This window comes from Carcharodon carcharias, chromosome 14 (genome assembly GCF_017639515.1).
Source record: "Carcharodon carcharias isolate sCarCar2 chromosome 14, sCarCar2.pri, whole genome shotgun sequence".
Classification (NCBI taxonomy): Eukaryota; Metazoa; Chordata; class Chondrichthyes; order Lamniformes; family Lamnidae; genus Carcharodon; species Carcharodon carcharias.
The window spans coordinates 57,080,911-57,094,919 of NC_054480.1; positions in this window are offsets into that span (position 1 = coordinate 57,080,911).

Sequence of the window (14,009 nt, forward strand, 5' to 3'; positions counted from 1 at the left end):
CTTTTCCCAATTATGAAAAATGTCATAGTTAACACTGTTATTCTCTTCACAGATGCTGCCAGACCTTCTGAGTATTTCCAGTATTTTCGCAGTTTATTCATATAAATCATGGTTGCCGTTGGATTATGAAGCTCTGCAGTTGGCTTATTTGAAATAATAATGTTGAAATTATTTTCAGTTTGTTGTTTTGATATAGAGCTTCATTGCAGAACAAATGTGAACCTATCTACCTATTTTCCATTCTCAGCTAATCTAACTCGACCTTCACCCTCAGTGGTAATACAATGTTGTTAATTTCTTGAAAGTTATTCACACAATATTACTATCTTAAACTCATTTTAATATGCTACAGAGTATAAAATAATAAAGGAATTAATAAAAGTCCTGTTATTAATGGTATTTTGTATCCCAGGCTAGAGCTGATAAGTGGCAAATAACATTTGTGTCACACAAGTTCCAGGCAGTTAACATCTCCAACAAGAGAGAACCTACCATAAGAAATAAAAACAGGAGTAGTCCATTCGGCCCCTCGAGCCTGCTCTGCCATTCAATGAGGTCAAGGCTGATCTTCTTGTGTTTCCATTTCCACATTCCCATCTAAACCCAAAAGCCTTTGTTTCCCTTGCCTAACAAGAATCTATCTACCTCTGGCTTAAAAATATTCAATGACCCCGCCTCCATCACCCTCTGAGGACAGAGAATCCCAAAGTCGCACAACCCTCCAAGAGAAAAAAATTCTCCTCATCTCTGTCCTAAAAGGGCATCCCCTAATTATAAAACAGTGTCCCCTAGTTCTGGACTCACCCACAAGAGGAAACATCCTTTCGATGTCCACCTTGTCAAGGCCGTTTAGGATCTTGTATACTTCATTCAAATCACCCCCATTCTTCCAAACTCCAGTGGAAACAAGCCCAGTCTGTCCAATGTTTCCTCATAAAACAACCCACTCATTCCAGGTATCAATCTAGTTAAACCTCTTTTGAATCACCTCCAATGTATTTACATCCTTCCTTAAATAAAGAGACCAAGACTGCACACAGTATTCGAGGTGCGGTCTCACCAATGCTCTGTATAACTGAAGCATAACATCCTTACTTTTATGTTCAATCCCTCTTGTAATAAAGGTTAGCATTCCATTGGCCTTCTTAATTATTTTCTGTACCTGCACACTAACTTTTTGTGACTCATGTACTAGAGCACCTAGATCCCTCTGCACCTCAGAATCATGCAGCCGTTCTCCATTTAAGTAATATTCTGCTTTTTTATTCTTCCTGCCAAAGTGAACAACTTCATATTTTCCCACATTAAGCTCTATTTGCCAGATCATTGCCCACTCACTTAGTCTATCAATATCCATCTGCAACCTCATGTTCTCTTCACAATATACTTTCTTACCTATCTTTGCGTCATCTGCAAATTTAGCTACCACGTCTTCACTCCCGGCTTAGATGAGCAAAGTCGTTGACGTAAATTATAAAAAGTTAAGGCCCCAGTACAGACCCCTGTGGGACTCCACTCGTCACATCCTGCCAATCAGAAAATGACCCATTTATGCATACCCTCTGCTTTCTGCTAGCCAGCCAACCTTCTATCCATGCTAATAGGTTACCCCCTAAACCATGAGCTTTTATTTTCCTTAATAATCTTTGATGTGGCACCTTATCAAATGCCTTCTGGAAATCCAAGTACAGTACATCTACAGGCTTCCCTTTATTCACTGTGCATGTTATTCCTTCAAAAAATTCCAATAAAATGGTGAAACCTGATTTTTCTTTCACAAAACCATGCTGACTCTTCCCTATTGCTTTGAGCTCTTCTAAGTGCCCAGCTATATCCTCCTTAATGGTTGATTCTAATAACTTCCCCATGACAGACGTCTAGCCCAATGGCCTATAGTTTCCTGTTTTCTGCCTCCCTCCCTTCTTGAATAGAGGGGTTATATTTGCTACTTATTTGCTACTATCTTCCCTTGAGATTCAATGTCATTACCATCACTGAATCCCCCACTATCAACATTCTGGGGGTTACCATTGACCAGAAACTGAACTGGACCAGCCAAGGTCCTGTGGCTACAAGAACAGGTCAGAGGCTGGGAATTCTGCAGAGAGTAACTCACCGCATGACCTGTCCACCATCTACAGTGCACAAGACAGCAATGAAGTAGTCTCCACTTGCCTGGATGAGTGCAGGTCCAACGATACCCAAGAAGCTCGACAGCATCCAGGACAACGCAGGTCGCTTGATTGGCAACCTATCCACCACCTTCGACAATTACTCCATCCACCACTGATGCACAATGGCTGCATCGTGTACCATCTACAACATGCACTGCAGCAACTCACCAAGGCTCCTTCGACAACACATCTCAGATCCGCAACCTCTACCAGCAAGAAGGACAAAGCCAGCAGATGCATGGGAACCACAGCACCTGGAAGTTCCCCTCCAAGCCACTTATCATCCTGACTTGGAACCATATCACCATTCCTTCACTATCACTGGGTCAAAATCTAGGTACTCCCGCCCGAACAGCACTGTGGGTGAACATACACCAAATGGACTGCAGCAGTTCAAGAAGGCAGCTCACTACCACCTTCTCTAGGGCAATTAGGGATGGGCAACAAATGCTGGCCTAGCCAGCAATATCCACGTCCCATGAACAAATAAAAAGAAGTAATTGTTTCACAAAGTCCATTTAAATGAGGAATATATGTCCTCAACACACATTGAGAACAGGATCAACCTAAAGCGAAATAATTAATGCAATAAGGATGATGACTATAGGAAATTGAGCACCTATGGGTGGATTCGTCTCAGATTTATAGTAAGTGCTATAGTGGGTGGGTAAAATGACGTTTTACATGCCAGCCGCAATGGTGGGTTTTCACACCATATTGTCCAAAACCCGCCACATTATTTATGCATTCCCGGGATATGTGCTATATTTCCATCACAGGTGGGCTCTCATCCGCCCTCTCATCATCACCTCGTCGCTTTATCACGCCGAGCACCATAGTTAAAGTCCAGCCGCGTGCACCACATCTCAGTGCTTCCAGCCCACGACTGCTGCAGGGAAGATATCCTCGAAAGGCAAAAAGACTGCAGCCACCAGGCTTATCGATGGGTCACTGGAACACCTTTTGATTGCTGTGGGAGGCCTGCCAGGATGTCCACTACCCCAACTCTGGCCCCAGGATGAGCAGCGATGTAGCCAACTAGGCTTGGGAGGTAGCAACGGTGGTCAGTGCCAAAGCCCTTCAAAGGAGGACAGCCACCCAGTGCTGCAAAAGGATGAATGATCTCCTCTGTTCTGCCAGGGCAAGTCACTCTTCTCATCACTCTCAACTCTCATACTCACCAACCCATCACACATCCACAGGGCCTTCACTCACTGTCGGTTCAAGGGACATTACCATTCACTCACTCACACTCAACGTCATTGTCCTCATCTGGTTCATGAAACGACTCATGTCCACACATGCCAGGCATATTTATCATTTGGCCTGACACGTGGTCCTGCTTACACTTTTGTCATCTCTACTCATGTGGGAAAAGCTGGCACACAACAAGAGGGACAGGTCGCAGACCAGTGAGGAATGACTGAAATCTAGGTTCCCATGGACTTTGAAAACAGAGCCATCCAGCTGGCCAGCCACAATCTGGACCGGTCCCACACTGATGGTGAGGTCGGAGGTGCTCTACTAAGTGAGGATCCAGCAGTGCAACATCTATCAGACAACCATGCAGTGAGTGATGTGTCTTGTTTCACAGGCCACTGCCATGCACTAATTACCTCCCCTTGCTTTCGCAGGCACATCTGGGAAACAGCCAACAGAGTCCATGACCCAGGGCCTCCAATCAAGCCCCAAAGAAACCTTTGAAGAGGAATCTGGAGGCACCCTCCCTGAAGTCCTGTCACAGCACTCACCCACACCCTCCACCAGCGCAGAGACACACATCTCGGTGGGTCCTAGCTTTAGAGTAGCCTCGAGATCACAATCTGGTGAGAACATCGCACTTTCTGATCCACAGGTGGAGGCAGGGACTTCCCAGGTCCCCAGCACTCAGAGGATTGTGGGAGGCCAGAAATTTGCTGAGTCCGAGTCACATGATAACCTCTGGACTCTTGTCATGTCACAGTTGCTGGAGCTGCAAATGCAAGCTCAGGAACATCAGGAAGGGATGTCCACTGCACTCCTCAGATTGTAAGGCACAATGGAGGAGTCCATCTGCCATCACTCTGAGGTGATAGCTCTGCATGCCAATGCACTGAGGTGAACACTGGTAGGATGGCGGACGCCATGGAGACCTTGGTCCAGGACGTCGCTCCTGCACTGCTGCGCAGGCTTAACTCCATCACTGATACCATAGTTGGCCTCCAACAGTGAGTAAACGAGAGGGGTGCTAGTGCTCGATCTCATTCCAACTACCCCTTCTCCTCAAGGAGTTGGCCAGCTTATCCAAAGGGAGGAGGATCAGCAGGTGCTTACCCCAAGGCCACCATCCAGGTGACTCCAGGAGTATCCAGCCCATCCGAATCCTCTCTTCCTGTGATCTCAGCAGCTCCAGCTCCACAAACCGAGGAAGGTGTCACTGCAGGACCCTGAAAGCAGGCCGGGGCCCTCCAAGTCTCAGCCCACCAGAGGACACCCGCCAAGGTCATCACAGACAGGGCATTGCAGTCAGCTGGCTGCCCCCACCTCTGCTTTGGATGTCCGGGGAGCACCAAGGCAGGGTTAGGAAAGTTAAGAATTAGTTGAACAGTTTGGGCATGGGCATTAATCACTATTGTCAATAAACTCCCTAGAATGTCTCCCTGCTATGGTTCCTTGATCTAATAAGCAGTGTCCATGTCACTCAGATGTGAATCCTTTCTGTGCAAGACAAGGGCAGATGTTTCAGTCCAGGGCCTCTTCCCTGTGCTCTGTGCAGCCTTTAGACCAAAGTGATGGTCTGGCTTCACACTCCCTGGAAACATTACTGATGCCTGCACTTCAATGGCGTTTATCATTGCTGCTAAAATGTCATGGGCAGACATTCTCAGAGGCTTTGTGAAGATCTATGGAGAGTCCTCACTGCATGCTGTCGTCACCCTTACTGCATCTCCATGACAGGAGCATGACATGACCATGATAGAGGGTATGTGCGCTGCCATAAACGAGACTGGAGTCAATCATAGATGCAATGTGAGGATCCATGGGGTCTCCTCACTGCATGTCATCATCATCCTCCACAAACCTGGCAGTAATGAGGGCCTCCCGAGCGCATCTGACTTCTCTAGCGAGCGTGAGGGCCTCGTCCCAGTTATCAACGCTTTTGAGGACTTCCTCACCCTCATCCCCATCAGCATCCTCCTTATTGGAGGAGACTTCCAGTTCCTCCATCTTCTCCTCAGCCAGCTGCTCTCCCTGTTGCAGTGCCAGGTTGTAAAGAGCACAGCAGATGACGATGATGCGTGACACCCTCTGCAGACTGTATTGCAGGCTCCACCAGACCGGTCCGGGGATCAGAACCTCATCTTCAGCATTCCAATGGTTTGCTCCACCAAGTTGTGAGCTGCAGCATGAGCCTCATTATAGCGTCGGTCTGCTGCAGTCTGAGGCCACCGCATGGCTGTCATCAGCCATGGCCTCTGCGGGTAGCCCTTGACCTGGAGGAGACATCCCTGCATCCTCTGTGGACCTTGGAAGACTGCAGGGATCTGTGACTGACTGAGGATGCAAATGTCGTTCCTGTAAACTGTGAGCACACCTGCAGGATGAGTTTCTGGTGGTCACATACCAGCTGCACGTTCAGCGAATGGAATTCCTTGCAGTTGATGTAGTTCACAGTGTGTTGCAATGAAGACCTGAGCACCACATGAGTGCAGTCAATTGCACCCTGCACCTGTGGGAATCCCGAGATCTGGACAAATCCATTCGCTCTTGCATCCTGGCTGTCCTGGTTCTGGGCTAAATGCCCCTGATGTACTCCTCCTGCAGAGTGAAAGAGAGAGACACGTAGGTTAGCATGGGTGTACTAAGAACCTGTCCTGGTAAAGTGTGAAGACCCCTTAACGCTTACGGAAGAGTGCTGGCCACCACTTGGATCGCCAGAGTTTAGTGCGCTGCGTGGCTGCCCGAAACTCCACCCACCTCCACCCCACTCCAAAGGACCGATTGGCTGCAGCTTTACCCATTGGACTGCATACTGTGCTCTCAGCTCAGGCACAGGCATTCTCCTAACCCACACTGCAAGGCTGCACTGTTAGCTTGAGCCATGGGGGAGACTAGTCCTAACCAGGATGCTAACATTGCAAGGGGCTTTGAGTGCCTCCAGCAGTAGTTGCTCCAAGGCCAGCTTTAGCAAGGAGTTTGTATAACGTGTGCAGTCATACAACTGTTCTGTAGTCCACTAAAACTCTCATTACTTTGCAGTCTGTGCCGGGTGGGGTGAAAAGCTCTGGAACACTTGGTGGCAGTTTAATGCCTCTGCGTTGCTTGAGTGGGCAGATAAGGTAGAAGCCCAACTCCAATCATATCAATGTGGCTTCGCCTGAACTGTCTAAGTTGCAGAGGCATGATCACTTTATATAAGTCATCTCTAATGCATGGCTTCTTCCATTGCCCACCCTACCTCCCACCCCACCCCGCACCCCATATGCTTGTGTACTATATTCAGCTGCAAGGCACTCCTTGGCCCCACCCCACAAGTCGCCTCAACCGCAAGGCAGCCTTTGACCTCCCCCCCACCTGCCCGCCCGCCTGCCCCACCCAACACATCTCAAGCTTGAAGTCCAACAGGTGATCCTGGCGAGTGCTGCACATCATTGCTGTGCACTCACCTCCAAGTTCCCCGCAAAGTGCAGCCCGCCAGGTGCACGCCTTTTATATGCTGTTATGAAACACGTCGGTGGGAAAGCACGCCGACGTGGATGGATGATCCAGCCGGGGGGAGTGGATGATTCCGACGGGCTGGCCTAATAATGAAATGCAGATGTATTGAAATAAGATTCCTGATGTCTGATGGTGGGAAATGTGGCCACTGTTGGTGGGCTGAGCAGACGATTGCAAACTGGTTTCACACCATGGAATTGATTGCCACCGAACACGCCCAACTCCAGCAGGCAAGGAAAATCCCAGCCTATGCATGAGTTGTTTCTAACTAGCATGAAAAGAAATCTTGCCCCTCCCAACTATTTTTTTTATCTTATTTCAAAAAATCTAGTTTTTAAATTCATTTCAGGAGGCTTATTCACTCTTCTAGCATATTTCATACTTAATTAAATTAGTTTAGTCATATTTATATATAAATATCTTTCACCAAGTGCACATTTTATCCATATTATTGCATAATTGACCTGTAGTTATAGAAATTTCTGTCATATATGCATCTGACTGGTTTAAATGTTTTGTTTTCATGTAATGGCAGCAAATTGCAATTCAGGATGTAGGGAATGGATGAGGACAGCAGGTAGAAAAATAGCAATGAAGAATCATTGTAGGCATTCAAAAAGAAGCATATCAAAAAGAATGAAGCATAAGCAGTCAGAAAAATCTACCAAAAAAAGGAAGGATAAACAGAATCATTCAAATAGATCCACATTTTTTGTCAAAAGAAAGGATAAATATACTCATTCAAATAGATCCGCATTTTTTGTCAAGTTCTTTTGGCCTTCAACTTATTTTCTTATTAAAGTTATCTATACAGTATTGTTCTCTATGTTTGAATTGTCCAGATCAAAATTTTCTGCCAGAGACCTGTGCCGATATAAGGAGCCTGAGTAGTTTCTGTAGGTTCCCAGATGATCAGTGTGAACTGAAGATACTCAAACCAGCTACAATACAGCTCACTTACAATTTCTATAATGTATTATTGATTGACAGTGAGACTTACCAGTCACAAGATTTGCCATTACTCGCTATTTCTAAGTTTCATTCTCTTCAATGGTCAACTACTGAGGATAACCTCCTGCACTCATCCCCTCCATTTAAGGAAACAATTTTCAAGCTGCAAAGTAAACAGTATAATTTTCCTTGCACACAATATTAAAGAAAAGATGAAAAAATGAACTGGACCTTTTCCCTGAGGTAAATTTCCAGCAAACATAATCTAGTGTATTATATTCAAGGAGGCTGTTAAATTGGTGACAAATGGAATTCTTAACAATGGAAAATTTCAAAGTAGAATATTGCAGTGTATTCTGAATGATCATAGCCTTTCATGTGTTTATACTGGGAACTCCAAAAAAAATTCTAATCGAACAGCAGTAACTCTCAAAAGGATTGTACGATTATTCAAGATTGGAGAGATTTTATGAATAAGCATCCTGAATTTAAAATGTTTTAGCAACACAATTCTTTTTTGATACCATTGTAGGTACTTAGTATATAAAGAAAGACTTGCATCCATATGGCACCTTTAATAACCATACGGCCACTTATTTTTTTAAAGTGGAGTCACTGTTGTATTGTGGGATAGAGAAGGAATGATACAATTAAGCTAAACTTTTTACTTTTACTTATCCTTTTCCATAAAATGTCACACCATAAGCAGATGGGACAGTAAAGAGTTATAGTTCAATGTTACAAGGAGGTATTTATTTAAGAATTATAGTATTTATTTATACAATACAGTGGGTGAGGAAAGCACTGTATCACTGTTGACCTCAAATAAAGCTGCCCACAAGGATTTAATGATTTAACCTTCTCAATGTTACTTTCATTCCAATGACAGCTCAAAATATCTCCAGCGTCCCACAACAGCAATGTCATCAAGCAGGCTAAGTAGCCAATCACATTGAAAAATTCTCAGACAGCAAGAAAGAAAGTAAAAATCACTTGCCCTTCACTTCTTAATCATTTTATAAAGAGGAAGATAAAGATTGGGACATCGACCTTAATCCTATGTATAAGATGAAATATCATAAACTTTAAAAATAAATAACTTCTTATTTTAAAAATCTGTGAAAGTTTTGCTTTTAATCATAATGGAGAAATTTGATATTCCACCAATATAAAGTTAGTTTTTCAGGGACAGAGAGGTTGTTCATCAATGTATATGAATTTGGAATGCCATGAAAACCCAATTTCACCTCATTAAACAATTCTTTCAGGGATTTTTACCATAAGATGTAAAAAATGAATTTCACGACAATTCAAGTGATTTCAGATTACTTCCATCTGCTGGAACTTCAACAGCACAAGTTCTGGAGGAGCAGTGAATCACTGATAATTTCTGGATTTCCACTTTAACTGCACGTGTGTCAACATCAGAAATTGCTGTTAGTTTCACAGCTGTAATGACGTTGAACACTGACAGTTCAATCATCATTACAACTATAAAATCTGGGTCAATATCCCAGGATCTGTCAATCTGAGTTTCTCCATCCAATGCAAGTGGTCATGTTTTCAGCTCGCAACAGTTTTAATTCATTTGAATGTTTTTAAAAATAATTTGAAAGTAATCAGATAAACCAATTTCCAAGGAGATAAAAATATTTACAAGAATGCTGTTAAAGAGTGTTTATAGTTTACTGAAGGTGGGGAGGCAGTCTCAGATAGAGACAGTGCAAGATACACATACGAAGGGTATAATTAATGCCTGCTTTATTTGTATACACAATTCAAAAATTATTATTCAAAAATCATTGAGAATGTAGAAGGAACAATTGTAGAAAAAATGTTGTTTTCTCAATGCAAGAGATTCTTTCTGGTGTAATAATTACTCACTCTTTACTTTCACCAAGGATTTGAATTGCAAGATGAATTTGAGCTTATGGGCAGGATTTTCAGCTCAGAGTACGGCCATGCGCCTGACACACCTGAGCATAAAATAGTGCCCGATGACATTGGGTGAGCATCCCAACATCATCATGCACTCATGCGATATTTCGGTCAGCGGGTTCACACAAGAATCGACAGCACACCCGCCGGCAATTAAGAGGCCTACTAAAGCCCGTAAGCTGGTAATTATGTTGAATTTTTCACTGCCCGTCCAACCTTACGGTTGGTGGGCGGATGAATAGGCCAGGTGGTCTTTGCATTTTTTGCGAAACCTCACCCACGGGCGGGATGAGGTTTCCAACAGTGAGTAACAAAACAATTAAAAAATTTTAAACTCATTTTCAACATGTCCCTGTTCATGTGACAGAGTCACATGTGGGGACATGTTTCCCTTATTTTTCAAATCTTTATATTCCATTTTTAAATCCTTCAGCTCCCTGAGGTAGCTCTGTGCCTTCAGGGAGCTTATAGTGAAGGCCCCGCACCACCCCAGCACATGCGCAAACTTCAGCACTTGTGCTTCTCCCGCCCCCAACCTGGTAACGCTGGCTGTTCATTAGTTGGCAAGTCAGCATGAAATCACGATCAGGGCCCAACCGTGGGTGTCGGACCATTTCACAGCCAATCCCAGGCCCGCCCACCTGACCAACAAAGAGAAAATCCTCCCCGATGCGTAATGTTCAGAGAAAGAGAGAAAGGCTACATTGCAATTTACAGAGAGATAAGAATGGGATGGGGGAACTACCTCCGCTTACTTTTATTTACAATTAGAATTCCAAATTCTCATTTGTTTAAGATAAATATTTGATCATGTAACTGTACAACCTTTAGTTAATCCAGGTCAGTGCGTAAGGGAAAACAAGTTTTGAGCATTTTTCACAACCTCTTGCTAATACCCTCTGCAGTGCTCCCAGACCCTGTGAGAGGCCCACCCCTCTCACCCTGCTCCCTGCAATCAGTCCAGTATTTTCATACCCAAGACATTCCCTCACTCATTTCTACAAGCCAGGACTTGACAGAGACCAGGACTCCTCAGGCAGGGAATCCCCACATTGTACAATCACCAGTTTGACCAAATCTTAGGTCTCCACTTTACAGCATGGTTAAATAACCTGCATTCATATAGCACCCTCAGGATATCTCCACATACTTCACGGCAATGGAACATTTTTGAAGTATCACCACTGTTGTTATGTTGGGAAAAGTGAAGCTGATTTGTGCACAGTGAGTTCCCACAATTTTTATTGATGTTGGTTGAGAAGTACAAATTGGCCAGGACAACATCAAGAATTCCAATGCTCTTCTTTGAATAGTTCCAAAGATCTTTTACATCCACCTGAGAGGGCAGATGGGTCTTGGTTCTTCAAGGCTCTGAAGAAGAGTCATACAGACTCAAAACGTTAACTCTGTTTTTCTCTGTTTGACCTGCTGAGTTTTTCCAGCATTTTCTGTTTTTGTTTCAGATTTCCAGCATCCACAGTATTTTGCTTTTATCTTGGTTCTTCAATATTGCACCTGAAAGACAATGGCCCGTATTTTCTTGTCCTGCCAGCAACGTGCATCATTGCGGGTGGGACAGGAAAATTTGGAGGGTGGCCAAAAGTCAATTGACTTTTGGCCGCTTTCCAAACTTTCCTGTCCTGCCCGCAATGATGCCCACCACTGGCAGGGCTGGAAAATCCCACCTAGTACCTCTGATAGTGCAGCACTCACTAGGTATTGCATTGAATTGCTGACAGCCTAGATCATGTACTCAAGTGTCTGGTGCATGGCTTTAACTCACATTTTCTGATGCGGAAGCGAAAGTGCTGCCAACTGAGCCACAGCCATCATATTTCATGATCACCCGCTCAATGCTAAGTCCCCAGTTTCCTCCATCTGAGGTTGCAGAATTTGAGGATCCCCACTGTTGAACATTACAACACTCCAAGGATGTCCTGTTTTAATGTTACATTTTGTTATGTCTTAGCCACATTTAGCAAAGCTGATGACCCTTTCTCTCAGCACTCCTAGGCTCTAAAACCCCACTCCAATTCCATGAAGCTCCAGAAACCATCCTTGGTTTTACCAAAACCCCTTTTCTCGGTGTTGCTAAATCCCATGAATCCTTTCTCAACGTAGTCACTAAAAACAAGATACCTACCTCCAACCTCATACATTTTATCTGTCATCTTGCTACCTACGTTACAGTTTAAAAAAAAGGTTAGAAATGAAAATTACATGCATTGATAAAAACATATTAATAAAGGCTGGTTTCATGTAAAACATGGCGGAATTGTAGAATTCAATTCCCAAAACAGCATTAAAAGTTCCAAAATGCATTGGAGTGAAAAAACAATTTAATTTATTCAGTCACTGTAAATCAATGGCCCTGATAATGCTTGGAATTAAGCCTTTTGATAAAACTGTATATACATTGATTATGGAAACTCCACTACTCTGTACACGGAGCAGATCCTGGAACCTAAAATTTGCAGGTATTTACAATTACCTGGATTCCCACAGGGAGTACTTGAACATTGGGCTTAAAATGGCAGGCAACGTTAACAGTTAAATACAGCGAGATCCAATAGCATAACTAGTACCATAATGTACATTCCTTGAAATCAGTTAAGCTTGTGGTAGAGTTAGCTCACAGGTGGGTTGACGTAATGAGCACCATAAAACTCAGGATGTATATTTCAGGCAATTCTGGAATTGGCAGCTCCTGGCTTCCTTTTGCTACCTTGTTTCACAAGCCCAGGAAAACCCAGCCAGCAGTGGTCAAATTTAAATCTGGCTCTCAGTTATACTGTGGAAGCCTGATTAAAATATGTTAGAGAAGTGCCCCCTTAACTTAAACGGAATACTCGTGTGACACTCTATCCACTACTGTACCAGTGGCAGCTGGCACATTGGGTTTGGGAAACTCACTCCAAACGGATGAGTTTCCTTTTTTAGGGTTTAACCCCAAATCCCCCAACCTCTTCCCATCCTTCATGGGGATTAATTGCCGATGCCTATCATGCTTCTATCAAAGAGAGGATCTATAATGCCTCTAAATGATCTGCACATCAATTTACATCAAGATTCGCAACATCTAACATACATTTAAACTTCTGGCTATTCACTTAACCTCTGACAGTTTTGAATTTCCTTCTTCCTCTATCCCCACTCCTCATTTCTGAAAGTACCAATTCATGCTGAGGTTTGGTTCCTATGGTGCTGGCTATTACTTGGTATTACACCATTCTTTGTGAGCTTAGATATCCAGTGTCAATAGACTATTTCAATGTAGTTGAATCTTAATCTGATATGCAAGATGGAATTTTATGATCTTAGAATATAAGCATGATTACACGAAACCTGCTTGAAAGAGTATAAATGGAATTTTCCAAGTTCCTGAGGAGGGGAGAGCGTGGGGTGGTGTGGGCTTGAAGGTGTGACCATTTCCAGGTCCAAACCTTGCTCTGACTGACTGTCTGACGCCCATCTGGGAGACTTCCCAGAAATGGCCAAATAAGAGACCTCCTACAAGTCTGCCATCCAACTGAGGATGGCTGACGGATTCCCGAGGCTGCAAGATCGGAGGGCTCGGAGCCTTGAAAGGATGGCAGCACTAACACTTCTGGAGTGAACCACAATGGTCCCTCTATCTTGAGGTGCCCTCTGAAGAGGTACCTATACTTTACTTGAGTAAACTCCTGTGGAGGAGTTACAACAGAAGGTCTTGCGGGGCCTTCCCTGGCAAACTACCAGCAAGCCGCGTCCAGGCACCATCTGGGATTGGCCCTCAGTTGGGGGCAAAGTGACATCCCCAATCAGCCCACAAAAGGATAGTTAATTATGCGGATTGGCTATCCACCATTTCTGGCTGGGTAGCCACTGCCAGGGACAATCTGTCTCTGAGAAGATAGACCGAAGGACAGAATATGTCAGATTGCTGACCTGGCGCTTCTATCTTCCTCCCCGTCCCAAGCCTGCATCACCCCATCACCACCACCACCCCACCAAACCCCACCCTCCCTCCTCCGCAGGGACTGGGAAAATTCCACTCGCACTCTGTCAAGCAGGTGTCACTTAATCACAAACCAGACTCCCTTCTATCCCTAGACCCGAAGGCCAATTACAGCATCTTGCTGACCTTGTTACAATGGGCTAATAGCATCAAGCAAGGATTACGTTCATGGATTTCTTGGTCCAGTAAAGTGTATCAGTGTATTTTCCAAATGAGCTATTAGCGGATTGCTTTTTAACACATATCTAATA